At 44.9% G+C, this 10972-nt stretch overlaps 1 long non-coding RNA gene across 1 annotated transcript; it reads right to left on the bottom strand.

The window, feature by feature from the left end:
* Positions 1-1299: 1299 nt before the first annotated feature.
* Positions 1300-6067, bottom strand: LOC129143141 (uncharacterized). Its single transcript, XR_008546276.1, has 3 exons — positions 5819-6067; positions 5299-5679; positions 1300-1749 (listed from the first exon to the last, which is right to left on the bottom strand). It is a non-coding gene; the product is annotated as an uncharacterized LOC129143141 (long non-coding RNA).
* Between the last annotated feature and the right edge of the window lie 4905 nt (positions 6068-10972).

Below are 10972 nucleotides of genomic sequence, written 5' to 3'. Positions count from 1 at the left end.
ATATCTTTGCTTTAGTGAAATTCTAGGTTAAGGTTAATGATTGAACTCTGCTTCTAAGCATGTTCTTTCAGAAGGTAATTCATGCATATGAGAGGATGGGTATGAGGACATAACATGCCTGGGCCACAGGGTCATGGCAATTTGAAAGAACTTTTATCAGGGAAGAGGGCTGGAGTTTGGGTCAGATTCTCAGCTAATTACACACTTTATTCTGGGACTGATTAACATTCAGAGTCTGCCAAAGCTGCAGGGGAGAAAGAACATGGTAAGAAGAGGTGTTTGAACTAAACCCTCAGATGTCTATTGCATAGAAGGAAGCCTTATGCTTAGGGATGGATCCAGCCATGACTCTAATTTTCCTCTGTGAGCTTTAAGAATTAACCTTTTCATTGAGAGCTCAAGAGTGAGTACTGTTGAAGGGGAAGAATGTCACGGTGCAGTGAGTGGAGGCCAAGACAGCCCTGGGTGTGTGGCTTGGCTGCTTTCTCTGAGAGGCTGAGGAGATGGAGGGTTTCCACATAAAACCCCCCCAATTAAAAATTCCTCCTATTCTCAACAATACTCAACCCATCATAGATACAAGCATCATTTCTTGGCTGTGTTAATTTTTAATAAGCTAGTTGCATCCAACCTAATCATGCCACTGAGGGCAGTTTGTATATTTTACAAGCACAAATAAATCCCTTCCCAGTCTGCAAGCTCCTTGGTGGCCGTTTGCAAGGGCCTTTGGGTAGCATCTTTAAACTTTCATCTCCTGTAGGCATCCCTGACTTGTAAGTACCTCTGGAAGATTCATTGTTGCTCGAATAATTGAATCTATTTAAAGAAATGAAGTCAATTAACTTTTCAGTTTATGACCAAGAAATAATTTCACTGTGTGTAGTCAGATTCTGCTAAGTATCTGGGGAATCAATTATTGTTTAGAGCTCAGAAAAATCCAAACAGGATCCTAAACTACATTGGGCAGCCCCTACCATGGCATTCAGCATGGTCACCTTGGAGCCTGGCCTTGATGGTGAGACACCAAACATTGAAAACACTACAGAGGTAACATCTTTAAGCTAGAAACAGATTTTTTTTTCCTGCCAAAATCCTCATGCAAAACTTGTAATTTGGATATTTCTGCCTCTATGCTCTAGCTTGCATGTAGTTTGTTTTTTCTGACTTGATGGACCTTGCTTCCCTCTGTAAGAAATGCAATACCCACCTAGGTCTCTCTTTAATCTTCTTTTCTTTCTCTTTGACTCTATGTTCACATTTAGGTATAAGTAATGAATGAGACGTTTTTAAAAAGTGAGATTTTGTGGGGATTTGTATTTTTAATAGGAAATTATATCTGAGAATATAAAGAATAAAATGTGGGCCATTGGAATATTAGGCTTGATAACGAGCTGAGAAGAGCTCTACAGACTGCTGTGGGTACCAGCTGAGCTCCCTGTGGGCTGAACCCACAGATTTTCCTCCTTCCTCCGACAGTGGTTCACAGCACGGGCAAGCGTCTGAGAGGGGTGAAGACTAAACCCTCTGTACTTTCTCACTCCTTGAAGCAGAATTCATCCTCTGATGTCAATAGAATGTTCCCTTTGACAATGCCACGAGAAAGGAAATGCCAAGCCTAGGGAGGGTTTTCCAGTGAGCCATGAAGACCCACTTTGCTCCAAGCCACTTACCTTCTGGTTTCTTCCCAGGTCCCAGAGTTGCCCCTTATATTAGTCCGTTTTCATGCTGCTGATAAAGACATACCTGGATCTAGGAAGAAAAAGAGTTTTAATTGGACTTACAGTTCCACATGGCTGGGGAGGCCTCAGAATCATGGTGGGAGGCAAAAGGCACTTCTTACATGGGGGTGGCAAGAGAGAATAAGGAAGAAGCAAAAGCAGAAGCCCCTGATAAACCCATCAGATCTCTGAAGACTTATTCACTATCACGAGAATAGCATGAAAAAGACCAGCCCCCATGATTCAATTACCTCCCTCTGGGTCCCTCCCATAACACATGGGAATTCTGGGAGATACAAGCCAAGTTGAGATTTGGGTGGGGACAAAGCCCAACCATATCACCTGCACCACAATCCCACACTGCCTCTCCCTCCTGTTGCCAGTTCTCAACACTTGAGTGACTTCTGTGTCCCAGGGACTGTGATGGGCACTGGGGATGGAGTACTGAGCGAAGGCTGGCACACTTCTGGATGCCACAGAAGAAACTCTGGAGGAGAAGAGATGTGAATCCAGAAGCACACTCATCTCTGCTGTCTCTGCCTGCCCCTTGGCAGCCTTCTCAGAGTGCATCTCTTGTCTGCCCATGCTGTCGATGTTTATGTGCAGGGTCCTCTACTCTTTTTACTCTGAGCATGTGATCGAGGTGGTCCATGGTCTTCCTCTCTGAGCACTGTTATTTCATTTCACTATCAATTCTATGCCCATGACTCCCACATCTGTGTCTCTTATCTACCCATCCTCTCAAACTCCAGATGTGTTTCTAACACTTCTGAACAGACATCTCCACTTGCATGCCCCATCTGCTTCTCAAACTAAACATGCCCAAACTCTGCTTAGTCATTTATGAACATGCTGCCACCATTTGCCCTGCATTCAAACTAAAGGCATGGGTGTCACCCAAGTCTCTTCCCACTCACTCTTCTTGTATCTCCAATCCATCACAAAGATGCCAACTTTACCCCCTAGGCCTCTTACATTTCATTTCTTTCATTCTTATTCCTTAATAGATATGTTTGTTCTTTCTGCCTGTTCTTTTTCTTATTCCTCCATCTTTGCTTGTCTATCCCACCCTAGGCCACTGGACAGCCTTCACGAAGGGCACCTCCTCCGTGAAGCCTTCCTTGAATCTACACCCCCTGTAATCTTCTCTTTATATGAACCTATCATCTCTTCCTCCTCTCTTGACACATATTTTTGGCCTTCTTATATAAGAATTATTTGGGCACCTGTTTTGACCTGCATACTATTTTCCTGAGGAAGATCATGCTGTTTTCATCTCTGTGCTCCCCTTACCTATGACAATCCCTGGCCCATGACTGTTATGTGAGCAGCAGGCAACACTAGGCTAAGACCAGGGTCAGGAGGCTCTGTAGAGGAGAGGAGACACCTGCCCCAGCTGCCTCACTGTTCTGAAGAGAGACTGAGGGGAGAGCTGGCATTCTGGGGTGGTCCAGCTGCTGTATTGCATCTGGCTGCTGCCCCCGGCCCTATTGGCTGAGATTGGAAGAATGTAAGCCTGGGGGCTCAGAGCCCAAATCTCTCCATCCCATGTTAATACCATAAAGATTACCCTGGAGCACAACTAGGTTTGATGTCACAGGGATCATATGGTGACCTGCAAAAGCCCCCAGGGCTAATGCATTTAACTGTGGCTTGGACTGACCAGGCGAGAGTAAGCCTCTTGGGAACCAGTCCTCAGGCAGGTGAATCTGGGGTAGAACGGGCACTACAGTGCAAAAGAGGCTGCAGCCAGGAGTACTGAAGCCATGAAGGCAACATCGTGGTCCACACTGGGGCTGCCTTCCCTGCCTCTAAGATCTTCAGTTCCAAGAGGATGGAGTCACTGCTTTCCTTTATCATCCATGGTGAGCTACAGCAACTAGGGGGCATGTCAATGGCTCCTCTCCTGCAAGGGGAACTCGAGGAAGGGTCCTACCTGGAAATGCTTTCTGGAAAAATATGTTCCAGAAAGATGCATGCTTTATGAGGCTGGGGTCGTCAGGCAGCCCCAGGCTGGTTTAGGTTTGGGATGTTGAAAAGGTCGTGTGAAAGGTAGCTCATGCATAAGGCAAGGTAACATTTCCCTGATCCTGGGATTTGAGCAATGTTCATCTCCCTCTATCTCTGAGTCTGTATACATGGTGAAATTATTTCTTGGTCATAAACTGGAAGTTAATTGGCTCCGTTTCATTAAGTGGCTCTAATTATTTTAGCCCCAGCGAAGGTTCTGGTGATAGTTACTAATGAGGGTGCTCTTCCTTGTCTCCAGCCTCGGGGACCCTGCTGGCACCTTAGTGGCCTGCTTGAGTTGATGCAGCTTCGAAGCAATAACTAAGAGGCCCTGGGGGGATGCTCAGGCCAGGGAGGAAAAGAATCAACAGAACTGCGGCCTTGGGAGCAATTGCCTGGATGAAGGCATACATGTACCTCCCGGCTGAATTAGAAATGGGTTTAGAACTTTATCCAACAGCATAAACCAGTGCAAGGCATTCTCAGCAAAAGGGAGAGGCAGAGGGCCGTGGCTGGGGATGGGGCCTAGAAAGGGCCGGCGGTCCGCATCTGGTGACGATCTTGGGGATTTGGTCCAGAATCGAGGCTCCTGGGAATTTGTAAGTTTGGCCATGTTCCTGGAAGGGACACAGGGCCATGTCCTAAAGACTATTTTCTCTTCATTAATTTTATTCAAGAACCACCTATAAGCCTGTAAATGAATAAATGATTATACTAAGTGAATAAGAGAGTTACTGAGAATTAACTATTCTCACATGTCTCATTCGCAGGAGAGAATTTTTTTTTGTATGGTTGACAATGTTGTTTGGTGAAATAACTAACTGACACTAATTTTTCCATCCTGAAACTAATTCCTCAAATCCAAAATTTCAGTTTATTCTTAATCCCTTACTCTTGAGTCCAATTGATGATGCTTAGATTATGGGAGTATTTTGAGGTATCTCATTCTTACATAATTTGAAATATACTTAGAAATGTGTTAGAAGATATTGGAGAGAGTGGGGTGTGTATGTACTTGTGTCTCAGTGGCTACAATAACTATTTTTACAGCATGAAATGGCACTAGTGACAGAATGAAGGATGAGACGATGATGCTGATAATGGCAATAATGGTAGCTATTGGGACCTCTGGGCACACGGTTATGATTCTTCCTATCCCAGTCCCCCATCCCCTGGAATACGCCACAAATAGAGAAATAACATAAAGAAAAATAAGCCAGCCTGGTGCGGTGGCTCACGCCTGTAATCCCAGCATTTTGGGAGGCTGAGGCGGGCAGATCACGAGGTCAGGAGATCGAGACCATCCTGGCTAACACAGTGAAACCCCGTCTCCACTAAAAAATACAAAAAAATTAGCCAAGCGTGGTGGCGGGCGCTTGTAGTTCCAGCTACTCCGGAGGCTGAGGCAGGAGAATGGCATGAACCTGGGAGGCTGAGCTTGCGGTGAGCCCAGATCGCGCCACTGCACTCCAGCCTGGGGGACAGAGCGAGGCTCCGTCTCAAAGAAAAAAAAAAAAAAAAGAAAGAAAAGAAAAACAAGCCATTGGAAGATGAAATGTGAGCACATCACCGGCAGAGGTCAGTCTAGAAGATGCAGCTCCGGTTCCAATAGCCTCAAAGCCAACCGCGTCAAGTAGATTTGCCCATCCAGCTCAGGACTCCTGTGTTTAATCGTGGAGGAGCAGAGAGCATGTGCTCTTCCAGAGACAGCCTCAGTTTTATCTCCCCAAATTTACCAATGAGATAGGTCACACATCTTCCTGGGGAAGAGAAGAGGGCGTAGGCGCAGAGAGAGGTCAGGGGTTACAGACGGAAGACCCCTCTGCGCATGGAAGGAAGCATTCTGGGGAAGGAGCGTCTACCGAAGCCAGGGGCCAGCCAAGCGCCGCATTACTGCTGGGACTCCGTTACTTCTCATTTCACCACGGCCTAGATGTAGGTGTCATTGATCCTGTTTTAGAGATGAAGAGACTGACATGGTCAGAAAGTTAGATGACTTGCCCAAGGTCACACAGCTGGGAAGTGATGGGATGGGGCTTGAACTCAGGCATTTAAAGCCTTGAGACTTTCTGGATCTTGAATGTTTCTACCTGAAGATTGTGCAGAGCTGTGATTCTCAAAATGTGGCATGAGGACTCCTGGGAGGTCCCTAGACCCAGTGGTGGGTGGGGCCTTCAAGGCCAAAACTGTTGTCTTCCAGATACTGAGATGATTAAGATATTACTTGTCCTCTTCACTCTCATTCTCTCTGGGGTGGAGTGGGGAGTTTCCCAGAAGCTACATGACATGGACTGTCACAATGAACCAATTGTGATTCACTGGAGAAGCAGCTATGGATTCGTCTGTCTCCTGTTAAACCAGAGATTCAACAGATTTGCAAAATTTTTGATATAACACCACTCTTCTCATTAATTTTTTTGTTCCGTAAAATATAGTTGTTCTAGTAAAAACGTTTATATTACTATGTAAAAAGCTCATATGTTTAATTAAAAAATATGTTTTTAATTCTCAGTTTTAATTTCTAATATGATAAGAATAGACATAAATAAAAACTCTGGATCCTCAATTTTCTAAAGAACTTATAGAGATCCAGAGACCAAAAACTTCGAGACCCACAGGTATAAATCCCTGCATAAAACCTATGGCCCTGTTGGGCATTCACTTCTGCTCAGGCCTCCAAGAGATGAGTTTAGTCACCAGCCAACCAAAAGCAAATTTTGAAGAGTGGATTTCAAGAAGGCAGAGAGAAAACCTGGGATTTCTTTTTTTTATTCCTTTTCAACTTTTATTTTAGAATCAGGCAGTACATGTGCATGATGCTGAGGCTTGGAGTAAGAATGAACCTGTCACCCAGGTAGTAAGCATACTACCCAGTAGGTAGTTTTTCAGTACTTCCCCTGCCCTTCACCCCCACTAATAAACCTCAGTGTCTATTATTCCCTTATTTATGTCCATGTGTACCCTATGTTTAGCTTCCACTTGTAAGTAAGAACACATGGTATTTGATTTTCCATTTCTGCATTAATTTGCTTAGGATAATGGCCTCCAGCTGCATCCATGTTGCTGCAAAGACCATGATTTCACTTGCTATAGCTACATAGTATTCCATGGTGTATACGTGCCACATTTTCTTTATTCAATCCATCATTGATAGACACTTGGATTGATTCCATGTCTTTGCTATTGTGAATAGTACTGTGATGTACATAGCATGTATCCTTTTGGTAGAAGGATATATTTTCCTTTGGGTATATACCCAGTAATGGGATTGCTCTGTCGAATGGTAGTTCAACTCTCGGTTCTTTGAGAAGTCTCCAAATTGCTCTCCACAGTGGCTGAACTAATTTACATTCCCATCAACAGTGTACAAGTGTCCTTTTCTCTTCGACCTTGCCAACATTTGTTATTTTTTGACTTTTTAACAGAACCATTCTGACTGGTATGAGATAGTATTTTATTGTGGTTTTTATTTGCATTTCTCCAACAATTAGTGATAATGAGCATTTTTTCATGTTTGTTGGACCTCTTGTATGTTTTCTTTTGAGAAGTGTCTGTTCATGTCCTTTGCCCACTTTTTAGTGGGGTTATTTGGTTTTTGCCTGTTGATTTGTTTAAGTTCCTGGGATTTTGTGCAGCCTGTGTATCTCATAAGTGCTCAGGAAAATCTTAACAAACATCAAGTTTTTCTTTTTTTCTCTAAAAAATCATTTGTGAGCTCTGTGAAGATACAACCCTAAACCAGGAATTTCCCAGTTTAGAATGGAAGCACACACTTGGAAAATTTACTTTGTGCTTTCTTCACCTTTAACATGGTAAATGGATATTCAGGACTCAGAATTTACTCTGTTCACTTTGACCTGAACAAATCAAGCCCCCAGCTGTATGGCTTGTGGTGATGACCAGCCCCTTTGGAGAAGCCACATGACCCATGAGCTACAGAGGAGACTCAGTTGGTCACGGTTGGACCTGGGCCAAGTCATGACCACACGAGACCCCTTTATGTCAACAGCCACTCCTTTTGCTTCTCGCGCAGCTGTGAGAAGTGATGATGGGACTGGTGATGAGATTCAGGCGGCTCTGGCAAAGCAAAACCAGTCTCTTGCATGCGGCCAAACTCATTACCATTTTTTTTCTCTGTGGAAGATAGAGCTGGAAGGAATCTTGCATATTGGCTTGGTCCAAGACTCTCTTTTTACTGGAGAACAGCAGAAACCATAGGAGTGAAGCATCCAACCCCTGGTCTCCACCTACTGCTGTTTAGAGTGGTGCCTGTGAATGCGAGGGAAGTGGGGAGTTCTCAGAGAGCCTTTGGGCTCCAAGCCTGCACAAGAAGCTTCCTGGGGCCCAGAAGGTGTGTGCCACCTGGAGGGAGGGTCAGGGCTTGGTCCCTGCAAAGCTGATTCCCTGCACTCACAGACTGTGCCTTCTGCTTGGTCAACTGTCTGTTGTAGAGCGTTGATCCTGCATCCAATTTAGTGACTTAATCCTGTGTTCTCTCCCCATGGCCTGAGAGTTACTTTAATTATGTCTCTAATAATCTTTGTTTTCCAACATCTGGCATGAATCCTTAGTGCCTGCTCATTGAGTGAATGCATAAATAACTTGACAATGGTTTAGGATCTGTTCTTCACTTAAATGGGATGGGATGGCATCATCAAAATATCCGGCCCTCTTAATGAATGCCAAAATGACTTCTGGCCTATCTAAGAGATGTCCTCCCTTCATAGTAGATGGCATGCCCTGCAGTGTCATCAATTGTTGTCAAAACTTATAGAACAGGGTAGATTGACTTCAGGGGGTTACTTTTTCACTGATTGAAGTCATGGGAAATTAGGATCAACCAAAGGCTCTTTCAGGTCATACGTTCCAGGGTTTTGTGTCCTAAACTCATTTTGTTCAACAATATTTATTGGATGTCTACAAAGCACCAGATCCTGTGCTGCAGACCCCCACACTCAGAGCTCAGGGTCTTGCTGGGACAATCGGACAAGCAATGGCAGTCTAATCCAGTGGGATGAGGGAGTAAGAGGCCACGGAGGAGGAGCAGATAACCTGGTGTGGGAAAGGCTGTCCACAGGATGAGTCACTGAGCAGAGACCTGAAGGACAGGTCCAGGGGAGCTGGGAGGAAGGCAGTGGGGTGGGAGAGGGACGAGACATCTGAGAGGAAGGGGCTGCTCGGGTAAGGCCAAGAGGAAATGATGCCTCACCATGTTTGAGGACACTGGATGGAGTGCTGGGCTCCCTGTCCAGCTGGGCAATCAGTCACCTCAGCACCTCTACTACCATTTGTCTTGTCTCTGAAATGATGCACCATATGAGGGACCCATAGGGAGGGGTGAACTAACTTCTTCCCACCTCCATAGGTTTTCCTGGCCAACATCCCCAGTGCAAAACGTCTTTCAACCCATCTCATTCTGACCCCCCAAAATTAGAAAAAAGAGCTGAGCTAGACACAATGCAGTCGCAGGCATGGACTGGGACCGAGATCTGACTTTGCATTCTGGCAAACTGGCATGCCCACTCCTGGCTCCATCAGCAGTTGGCCTGAAAGTTGCTGTTTCATGCGAGCAACCCATCTATCAAGGACAGGACAGTTTTGACGGTTATGAGAATATATGAAAGTGCTGTTTGGATGATATTAAATGGAGCAAAGTAGGTCAATATTTTCCGGAGTAATGAACTTGAGTTTAATCAACATATCATAAGCAAAATTATGTGAAGAAGCACAGCAAGTTATTATTGCTGTATTTGGTTATTTTACTACTTAATCTTCTAATATATGCACATAATAATAAAATAATTTTACTGTGGATAGAAATCATTTTTCTACAATCATGCAAGTGTATTTAACAGCATGTTAATAATGCATCATGCTATATTTGTGAGGAAATGTTTTTAAAGTTAGACCCCTTTGGGGACATTGGGCCCCCATGTTCTCACATCCACTGACAACATGGTGGCCTTGCCCACATAGTAGATGCTTAATAAAAATGGGTAGGAACGTTAATAAGTTTAGGAGTGTGACTGTTTCCAAGATCATCAGCTATACATGGACCAAGGAAGGGCTTCTTATTGGTGTGTGGTTTTTCTGATACAGAACAACCCTCGAAAATTGGAAGATAGTTCTGTCAATCTCAAGGAAAACAGAATGTGTTTTAAAGAGGTCACTTTTATCAAGCTGGAGATCCTTCTCTATGTCCCTCATCACTCCTGCAAACCTTGGAAGAAGAGTTTGAGTGAGGCAAGGAGAACATAGAAAGACTCAGCGGCTTCTATGTGGGAAGCAAGTTGAGAGCTTGTGCTGAGGAATAAACTGGTGCTGGAATCAGAGCCAGCCCTCCTTGCTGGGTGGCTTCAGGGAGGTTACTCACCCTGACTAAGCTTTCACACCTGCCTCTCAAGGTGGAGTGAGGGCTAAATGAAGGGCTTCCTGGAAGTGCCTATAGCAAACATTGCTCCTGCAGATATATTATTATTATTGTCATAGTCATTATGATCATCATTGTCATAGTCACTGTCATCATTAGGGCCTGAGGGGAGACATCCCCATGCCGAATATGCATTTGGTCCCCTGAACCTGATGTATGTTCTTTGGCCAAAACAAAACAAACTGGCTGAGCCATCTCTACTCTGACCCTGTGAAGTCAGAGTCTGGCACCATTCTGTAGCATGAGCTCCTGTCTTTCTTAAGCCCAGCCGTTTCTTACACAGTGACATCCCAGGTGCCCTGGGGTTTGGGACTCCTGGCAGCAGAGAAGAGAATGAACCAACCCATTCTGAGAAGTCGGGCATTGTTATGGCCCTGGAGATGGGTGGTGAAGGCAAAACCATGTGTGTGTGTGTCTATGGATGCCTGGATTCCTGACCGCAGTCAGCATTGCCCATCAATTCCAGGTCAAAAGAAGGAAAGGGCTGGGTCCCATGGTCACCAAGCCCTTGCCGCTCTGCTCTTCTTGTGAAAGTGACCTTCAGAGTTTCATCAGCTGACAGCAGACAGCCAGATTGCCCTCTAGTAAAGCCTAGTTTAAGATCAGTTTCAGGAATTTTCTGGGTGTTTTTATCTTTGCAGTGAAGCCATAAAAGTCCTCATAGCAGCTGGGCAGGCTGCAAAGTTGATGCTTCCGAGCGGCTCATTAGAGTGTAATGGCATTTCTGAGAGTAGATGTTGCTGCAAGCAGCAGGCAGGAAGCTCATGCGGCAGCAGCCTGATGGATACTCTGTGTCAAGGGGGTTCTGGCGGAT

This window comes from Pan troglodytes, chromosome 1 (genome assembly GCF_028858775.2).
Source record: "Pan troglodytes isolate AG18354 chromosome 1, NHGRI_mPanTro3-v2.0_pri, whole genome shotgun sequence".
NCBI lineage: Eukaryota > Metazoa > Chordata > Mammalia > Primates > Hominidae > Pan > Pan troglodytes.
Note: the sequence above shows the minus strand (reverse complement) of the source record. Positions and strands in the feature narration are given on the sequence as shown.